Raw genomic sequence first — 10,294 nt, forward strand, 5'->3', positions numbered from 1 at the left:
CGGAAGAATTTAGGTGTGGCACCAATAAGTGATAAGATGAGATAAAGTAGATTTAGGTAGGCTGGCCATGTGTGGCACATACCCAATACAGTATTTCTTACGAGGTGTAAATTAGTTCAAGTAGAAGGCTCAAAAAGGGCAAAGGGTAAGCCCAAAAGGACATGGTTGGAAGTAGTGAGAAAAGATATGAAATCTTATATCCTCAGTAAGGGTATGACATTTAATAGAGTAGAATGACATACCATAATTTATACAGCTTACCCCAATTAGTTGAAAAAAAGCTTTAATGATGATGATGATAATACTACGATCATAAAGAGGTTTCGACCTAAATCAACTTCTCCTTGTTTTAGGCTTTAAAGGTTTGCTCTTACTATTTAAGAGTTTTCTCTCACCATGAATCCTCACTATTAAGTGAGTTTAGTTGCAGTTTATACCTAAGCAAGAGTGCAAGAGACAACTCTTAGTTTCTTATACTTACTTGTCTGGAGAAAGAAATGCTTGCTGGATTTTGACAGCAGACATCCTAGTTTCTCTTCGAAGTAGAACACAGTTAGCAAAGCACTGCTAAAGTTTTAATCATAAAAGATATTAAAGATTTTTTTTGTAGATCGCATATAGCACATTTATGTGAATTTTGAAGACATCAAACTGATTGGCTGCAACAGCTTGAATTTGCCACTTTCGACTGCAGAACATTTTGAACTTACATATTTAGCTTCCTACAAACTTCTAACTGAGGATCAATGACTCTGTAATTTTACATGGTTGATATGGTTAGTTTTGGAGGGTGTTTCAGAGTTGATATGGTTAGTTTTGGAGGGTGTTTCAGATACGCTGTTCAAATCGTAACCTCCTAGTTAGAGTGGAACTGACCTGTTTTGGTTTAGGCCGGTTTGGTGAAACGGTCAGGTATTCAAAAAATTTAAAAATTTAAAAATGATATAAAATCCCAAAAAAATAGGGGATTTTGTTTGTAATAGATATTTTCTTAATGTTTTTCATCATTTTGAAAAAGATTGGAAATTGTTTTGGCTATTAATACTTAATTTTACATTTTTCCATTGTTTTATAAAAATTTAAAAATACCCTTAGACACAACACTCAGGTTTTTGGGCTGAATTTGTTGGTAGAACTTGTAAAGAATGATGTTGTGCTAGTGCTTGGGTTTGGACTCATTCTTATAAAGGTCATCTTTATAGGACCCGGTTTCTATACAGGCAAGCCCGGGTATGTAGAAATGCAGACCTTTTAATAAATCTATTTTTGAAATGGATTTTAAGACTCAATTTTTACGGACATGTAATATCTAACATAGAGATCATGAATATGAAAAAATAAATAAAATTTTAAAACTAAAAATAATAATTCTAATAAGAAAACATTTGAACGGTTAGTTTACATTGTTTTTAAATGGAACACCTACTTGCATCCATCTTTAAGATGGATGCTTTACATTTTCCGGACTGCATATGTAGAAATGTGGTCCGGCAAATGTGGTCCAGCTCGTATGAAACAATTTTCCATATATATATATATATATATATAGGAAAAAGTTTATATAAGGATGCTACCTTATAATGTAGAACTACGGATGCCCCACAAAAATCCATCGAAAGAGATAGTTTTAATGTTGAAAAACCCTTTGATTGATCATCTCAACATCGAGATGTATGGCTATGAAAAATAAAAATATTTTAAGTCTCAGAAATAGTGCATTTTACAACATATTATCTACACCGCCCATTTTCAAGATTTTCATATGTTTATAGATCTACTTGATTTTAATCATTTTTTATATTTACAATTTTATAATTAGATATAAAAATAGATTTTGAGATAATCCTTATAAAATTTTACATCAAAATTATCTACCATGATAATCGCCGTACCCTAACACCTACGGAGGCGTCCGTATGCTTACTGCACAATATATATATATATATATATATATATATATATATATATATATATATATATATATATATATATATATATATATATATATATATATATATTGGAAATTCTTCCCAACGTTTATAGGCGAAAATGAATAGTGATTTCGTCTACGCTCATCACCGTCCAAATTTCATCGCACGGTCACGATTATCCGATAGTATTTTATTTTAATTATTTTCAACACATTAGAATGACCTAAAATTTGGAGGGTATGTACATCTTACTGAGGTGCATCTAATAATAATAATAAAAAAATTCGTAAAAATAAATTGACCAAAATACCCCTAAAACATTTTGGGGGGTATTTTGGTCAATTTTTTTCATATAAAATATATTTTTTGTATTTTTTGAAGATTCTCCTATTTTTGATGAATACATGTTCCAAATTTTGTCATTCTGATTTAAAAAAAAAAAAAATTAAAAATGAAACACTAACGGACAATCGTGACCGCGCGATGAACTTTGGACGGTGATGAGGGTAAGCGAGATCAGTGTTCATTTTCTCCTATAGGCGTTGCGTAGTATTTTCCATATATATATATATTCAAGCACTACCGGACTTCCATGATCGTCAAATCGGCCCAGATTCAATTTGGGCCATTGGTCTCATGTGTTCATATGAGCTAGTGGGCTAACCCCAGATTTTTTCATATATATATATATATATATATATATACATATATATATATATATATATATATATATATATATGTTCATATGAGCTAGTGGGCTAACCCCAGATTTTTTCATATATATATATATATACATATATATATATATATATATATATATATGTATATATATATATATGTATATATATATATCTATATATATATATGAGCAATGATCCAATGCAACGGTTGTATCATGGTATAATGAAACGACACTTCTAGAAAATAATGTTTGTGGTATTTGTATGACTCCAAATTTTGCATACATACTCTCTTCATCTCAATAATCAATCGCCCCCAAAAAAAATTTCAATTTGAACCCTAGATATGGTCAAAATGACTCCTATCCAAAAACAAATCTAAACCATTCATTTTGTGAATTTTAAGATCTTAGCCATTATAAACTCAAAATCATTTTTTTTGCTTTTTTAACGTTGTTCATCTAACGATAATAAAGCCATCCAAAAAAAATGGAAATGAAAAAATCCTTTTAAGGCCTAAATTTAAGCATCTCACCAAAATGAACGGCCTATGTTATTTGGGCTAAAAAATGGTTTCTAGGTTGTGTTTTCAATTTTTTTTCTTTTTTTGTGATTGTTCGTTAGAACGAAAAGAGTGAATATTTCAAAATTTGGATCAAACAAATGACCATAAGATGCTTTTTTAAGATTGTTGCATCATATTACTATACAATGGTTGCATGAAATCATTGCCTATACATATAGAGAAATGATCCTATAGGACGCTCTCCTACCTATGTGTGTAGGACCTTTAAAGGATCACCATTAAAGTTGGCACAAATATCTAGAAAAGTCAAGTCTCGCACCCATGTGATAATTTTTTTAGAGATTCATGTCAATTTTAATAGTGATCTTTTAGGGTTCTACACAAATGGGTGGAGGAGAGTTTTATATGATCATTACTTGTATATATATATATATATATATATATTTATTTATTTATAAGCATCCACAAAACGCCTATAGGTGAAGTTGTACAGTACTTTACTTACACCTCAACACCGTACAAAGTTCATCACATGGTCACAGTTTTTAGTAGTATTGAAATTTTTGTACTAATCAAATTTATCTAATATTTGGGATGTGTGTACATGTGACCAACTCTCACCAAAATAAAATATTAAAAAAATAATAGTCATAACATAAAATAACGAAATTACCCTTGAAACTTTGTAGGGGTATTTTACATAATTTTTATCATTCAAATTATTTGTTTTATATTTTATTTGGTGCATCTCATTAAGGGGCATACACTTAAAAATTTTCATATCATTATGATTTGTAAAAAAAAAATATTAAAATTTAAACAATGTCAGGCATTTTGTAATGTGGCTAACATGTGAACCCACTGTCCCCTGTTTCCCTATGCACTCTTCTTCAATGCTCATTCTTCCTCCTACAAATGAAGAAATAGAGAAGACCGTCAGTAGAAGCAAAAACATATTATACAGTAAGGGGTTAGTAGCCAATGTAAAATGGGTAGAGAGAGAAACTCACTTGTGTGTTGGATGTGTGTGGCCATTAAAGGCCTTATGACTCTTTGTACATGAACTTATTGATATAATGGAACATGAACTCAGTAGGAGTGTGGTCATATGTGGATAATATTAAACAAATGTTGTTTTCTGATATCAGGCCGAGCTTTACGAATTAGGTCAGTCTAGTTAGGAAAAACCCATGTTATCTGGGTATAGAGAATAAACCGATAAGAATTATAATGAGTCATCCCGTGATGAGGTCGGAATATGCTTGGAAGAGTGAGTCGAGACACATCATACACAATAATAGCCGTTTTCGGGAAAGCAAACCACTTTTCAAGGAGAAGCTTATGCATGTGCGAGAAATACCCCTATGCACCATAGAGCAATAGCTTGCATCAGGTATAGATGACTTTGGTTTTATTTTTAGGGGAGAACTTGAAATCCATAAATTGAAACTACAACCTCTTGCCTATTTATTAGATTTTGGTGACCCACTAATGAGCTCCTGTATGAATTGTGGATTATAGGTTACACTGAGTCGGTTTGAGAAAGCAAATGTGGACCGTAGTCTACAGTAGAAGATGAAGTGCCCTGATATATGTTTATTTTTAGAACATATGAATCATTTTCCTATCAAAGTATTTAATTATATTTGTTTTAATGTTACATGATTTTTAGAATTGTTAGTTGAGTTTTTTTAAATCTCAGGATATGTTATTTATTAAATTTGGATTTGTAAAAATAAAGATATTGATTTAATTATTCAAATATGATTTTATAAATTTCAAATGATCATAATATTAATTTTTAATATTTGTATTGCATGAAAGGCCCAATAAGATAAATGGACCCACCATGTCAATTGGGTGGGGCTCATAAAGTGCTACATAGGATGGCATGCCCCACCTTACGGAGCCTTTTAATATTGTGATATCAAGTATATGGCTTGAGGAAAAAGATATCTTGTGTTTTGAAAAACTTTTGTTTTAAGGAAGCTTTGAATCAAATTTATGTGTGAGAAGATTTGTGCATAAAATTAAAAAACACCATATTATCATATATTATTTTTTTATTTAAATTAATTTATGAAAAAATGGTTTAGAAAATGGGGGATAATGGCTCTAGCAATTTCCATATGATCTTGATAACCTATTTATGGAATGGATGACTTATATCGATCATACTACAAGTCACTCAAGATCAATAGTGCATATTCAATCTTACAAGAAGGGGCAACCCATGAAACCCTAAAACCTATTAAAGCACTATAAAAAATGGATAAACCCTACCCAATATTCTCTATACCATATATGTTATCTCACTCTCTTATGAAAAGCTCTCTCTTATAAGCCCACATAAGGGGCACACCCCTCTCTTAGAAACTCTCTCACCCCCTTTGCTAAACATAGGGGCATGCCCCACTTTTGGTCTCTTGGATTTCTCTCTCCCATCTTGTGATATAAAGGTAAGGGCCCCACTTTTGATCTCTTGGATTTCTCTCTCCCATCTTGTGATATAAAGGTAAGGGTATAGTAAAGAAGATGTTATCTCTTTTAACTATGTTATAAAGGGGTTTTACTTAAGCTTAAGATTTGATTGGAAAATGATTTTTTGTTCTATTCGAGGGTTTTGGCCTAAATTGCTTTCCCATGATTGAGATTGAAGGTTGACTATTGATCCCGTTTCATTGAAAGGTGGTGAATCGGTATGGTGTGTAAGAAGTCTGGTTGAGGTGTAATCTCCGTCACTTTCTTTTGTTTCTTGCATATTTATTTCTTGTGTCTTTTATTATTTCTAAGTATGATTTGTGTATTTCTTTTGGTTATTGAAAGAAAAGTTTTATGTAGTATCAAGTTTGGAGATCTTAAATTTATTTCTTTTATTTTATTTGAAATTAATTTATTGTAAAAGCCGTGATGAAAAGAAAAGAAATAAAAATAAAAATAAAAATAAAAAAATAAATAAATAAATAAATAAATATATATATATATATATATATACTCTAGTTAGATCATACAAATCCATCTTTCAGTATGGTGGCAAGAAACATTGAGAAGGGTGAGGAGAGAGAGAGAGGAAGAAAAGGGCTTTGGGTTTTCATGAGGGGTATATTAATGGCTACACGAGTTTTACGACCTTTCTACGTAATTCAGATAATTAGTAGGTGTGATTGCAACCACCACCTCTATTCTTTTTATTTTGACCCATTCCTCTCCCTACCCTTTTCCCTTTGTATCACAATTTCCTTATTTTCACGATGAAGTTCTCTCTCTCTCTACGTCTCCTCTCTCTCTAGACGAGCCATCGTTTTAATAGCTGAAATTTCTTTCTACATAATTTAGCTAATGGCTAAGGGTAACCGCATCGTAATAGCGGCAAATAGTCTCATAATATGCAATCCCACCTACGACAGTAAAACCGGTGTTGTCAAATTTGCTTTGTTTCGGCCGAAGAGGTTGAAGCGTTTGGATTTTAGATCTAGACTACAGTAAAGAGAATTCCAATGCTGTTAGCTTCGGTCAAATTCGGACTGCTTCTAGCAGATTCAATCGAAGCTTTAGCCTCTTCGGCCCAAGCAAAAAAAAATCTATACAAAATTATTTTTTTATTTCTTTGAAATTTTTATTTTTAATTTTTAATTTTTAATTTTTAATTTTTAATTTTTAATTTTTAATTTTTAATTTTTAATTTTTAATTATTTTCTTTATGTTGGCGATGTCGCTTTAGTCAAATTTGGGTTTGTTTTTCGGCCCAAGCAAATAAATATCCATATAAAAATATATTTTTTTTGGAAATTTTATTTTATTTTTTATTATTTTTACACACACATATATATATTATTTTTTTATTTATAAAAATCCGAAGTCTTCTTCCGAATTGGTCAAAGCACCGAATTGCTTCATTTTGTTCACCAAACCAAAACAAAACCCCAAAAATGAATCCGGCAACATTGAGTAAACCATCAAACCAATATTCGTTTTGGAAAAGAAAAAGAAAAAAGAGTCCAAGGCAATTTAAGTAGGGTGAAGTTTGTATAAGGTTGCAACTTTATCCTTAGTTATAAAATTTAAAATTTAAAAAATGGCATGGATCGAGCAGATCAATAAATATGTGAAAATCTTTAAAATAAATAGTCTAGATAACTTGTTACAAGAAGCATTATTTTTAAGACTTCGAATTTTATTTTTTTGTCTTTGTCTATTCATCTCAATGTTGAGATGATTAGTTGGAGGGGTCTCCTATGCCGGAACACTCTCCCCTGTCGGATTTTTGAGGTGCACCTTCCTTCGTTGCAACCTTATATAAACTTTTTCCATTTGCAACCTTATATAAACTTTTTCCATTTAAAGAAGGGTGTGGTTTCCATAAGGTTTCAACCTTAAACAATCCAACTACGGTGCACCTTCAAATTTTATTATAATATATATTTTTGATGTAAAATATTATTAGCATTATCTCAAATCTATTTTTATATGTATTTATAAAATTTTAAATTCCAAAAATGGTTAAAATCAAGTATATCTATAAACATATGAAAATCTTGAAAATTGACGGTGTAGATAATATGTCGTAAGATGCACTATTTTTTACACTCAAAATCCTTTTATTTTTCATAGTCATACATCTCGATGTCAAGATGACCAATCACAAGGTTTTTCAACATTAAAACAACCTTTTTTCGATGGATTTTGAGGTGCATCCGTAGTTCTACATTTTAAGGTTGCAACATAAACTTTTTCCTCAAACAATCCAATTAAGGTGGGCCTTCAAATTTTATCATAAAATGTAATTTTGGTGTAAAATATTCTTATGATTATCTGAAAATCTATTTTCATATCTAATTATAAACTTTTAAAATCCAAAAATGGTTAAAATCAAGTAGATCTATAAATATATGAAAATCTTGAAGATGAATGGTGTAGATAATGTGTTGCAAGATACACTAGACTCAAAGTCTTTTTTTTTTTTGTTATATTCATACATCTCGAGGGTTGAAAAACATAAAAACAACTTTTCTGATGGATTTTTTAGATGCATCCATGGTTCTACATTTTAAGGTTGCAACTTCATATAAACTTTTTCCTTTAGAGAATTTTCCTTGTCTTCGCCGACTTTTGTCCCCTTGTCCAAACGTTTCTGCCGGCACCCTGTTCCGTTTACTTTGGTCGCCTGAATGACCTGCTCAATCTAAAGGGAAATATTTCTATAGAACCCATTCACCCTGATCTCAGCCGTCAGATCTGAGTAGATGATCGAGATGGCTTGATTCATAATGTCTCAAACTTGCTCTTAATTATTAGATCTTGATCCGGTGGCTAAGAGTTTTTTATTTTTTATTTTTATTCTATAAATCATTTTAAATCCAAATTTGGAGCATGCATAGATCTGACACAGCTGTACATGATAAACATAAAAAAACATTATTTTTTGTGATGAAAAATTACCAAAATACCCCTAAAAAAATTATAAGGGTATTTTGGTTATTTATTTTTATGGGAAATATTTATTTTTATTTTTTTCAGGTTCGTCCTACTTTTATGATGTGTTGCCCCAAATTTCATCTAAAAAGGTTCAGTAGAAAAAAAATGAAAAATAAAAACAATATTTGACGTGACATTGTGATATGAACAATCATGGCCATTCGATTCAGATCAAACGGCTAAGTTACGGGGTCATATATATTGTTGGGGTCATATAGAAAGTCCCCCAATCTAAAATACCCAAAAAAAAGTTAGAGAAATTATCTTAGAGCCACCACCAATTATGTGATGAAATTTAGGGAACCAAGCTCAAAGATTCACTATTTAACATCTTAATTCATTCTCTTGTCCTATTTTCAAAAGCCACAAATTAGGAGGTCACTTGTTTTATAATTTCGTTTTACGGCATTTTGGTTTTAAATAAATGAGGTGTATATGCCTTTCTTTTTTTCTTTTTTTTTTTAATTTCCGGGTGAACGTTCATGCCTTACTTTCTAAGAGCAAATCTAGCATTTTAATTTTTTTCTTTCATTCTATTGATCGGATTGAGTTCAAATTTTGTGTCCCTGTACTTCTCACATGTATGCATCTGGGAAATATATAAAAAAATAATTAGATATTTTAAAGGTATTTTGATATTTTAGAATTGTTACTTTGATATTTTTAAAAAAGTGTATTATAATGAGAAGTATGAGCATCCAAAATTTGAACACAATCCGGCAAATAGAAAAAAAAGATAAAATTGAAACACTAGATATATTCTTGAAAAGTTGGACAAACATAAAATATAAAATACTTTTCAAAATAGGAGATATTTACATAAATTTCCCATAAAAAAATTAATGTAAGATGTTGATGTTTCTCAAATAAGAATATCTTACTTTGGATACCCCTATGAGAATTTAGTATTCATAAACACCAATGAGATGATTTACCAAGTGTAAGATATTCATATTACAAAAAACAATACTAAGATCCTCTTGGGGTGACTCTTCGGTGAGATTTGATTATCAAAACTAGGAATATTTCAAGATGTTTCCGAGTGATACACTCATTTTTTAACACAATTCAAAAATATAAACATCTTACGAGGTGACTTAGTGAGATATTGGCATTTAAGCATATGATTAAGTTGCAACATACATAGTGAAATATTAGTGTTAAAAAATGCCAGTATCTCACTGACTTTTTAAAGTGAAACAATAGTATCTCTAGCTCACTTGTCTTCCAACAATTTCTAACCCATTATTGATGGGTTATGAAATTGCATGGATACTTTTATCCATCATCGCAACACTTAGGGCGTGTTCGACTTTTGGAAGACCAACGTCTTCTAAGGTTCCACAATATCAACTTTTCAATGTTAAAAATAACATTAAATGGATACAAATACATTATATAAACTATAACACATTAACACTTCCGTTTCAAACATGAAACCAAAGCAAAAAGGCAAAAAAAAAAAAACAAGATTTTGGAGCTCATTGACTGTTTTACTCAGACAGGTGGGGTTCAAAATAAATAAATCTCACAGCAGTTTGTTAACGAAACAGAACTAAATGCACCTCCAGGCCAAACCAATTTCATTAGTGTGCTAAAGATAGAATAAAATGCATCATCCTCCCAAAACCACAAAGGACTCCTAAGTATAAATGAAATTGTCATAAGCAATAGTCACAATA

The sequence above is a fragment of the Amborella trichopoda genome, chromosome 11 (genome assembly GCF_054954075.1).
Source record: "Amborella trichopoda isolate Santa Cruz 75 chromosome 11, AtrichopodaSantaCruz75HAP2 v2.0, whole genome shotgun sequence".
Lineage (NCBI taxonomy): Eukaryota > Viridiplantae > Streptophyta > Magnoliopsida > Amborellales > Amborellaceae > Amborella > Amborella trichopoda.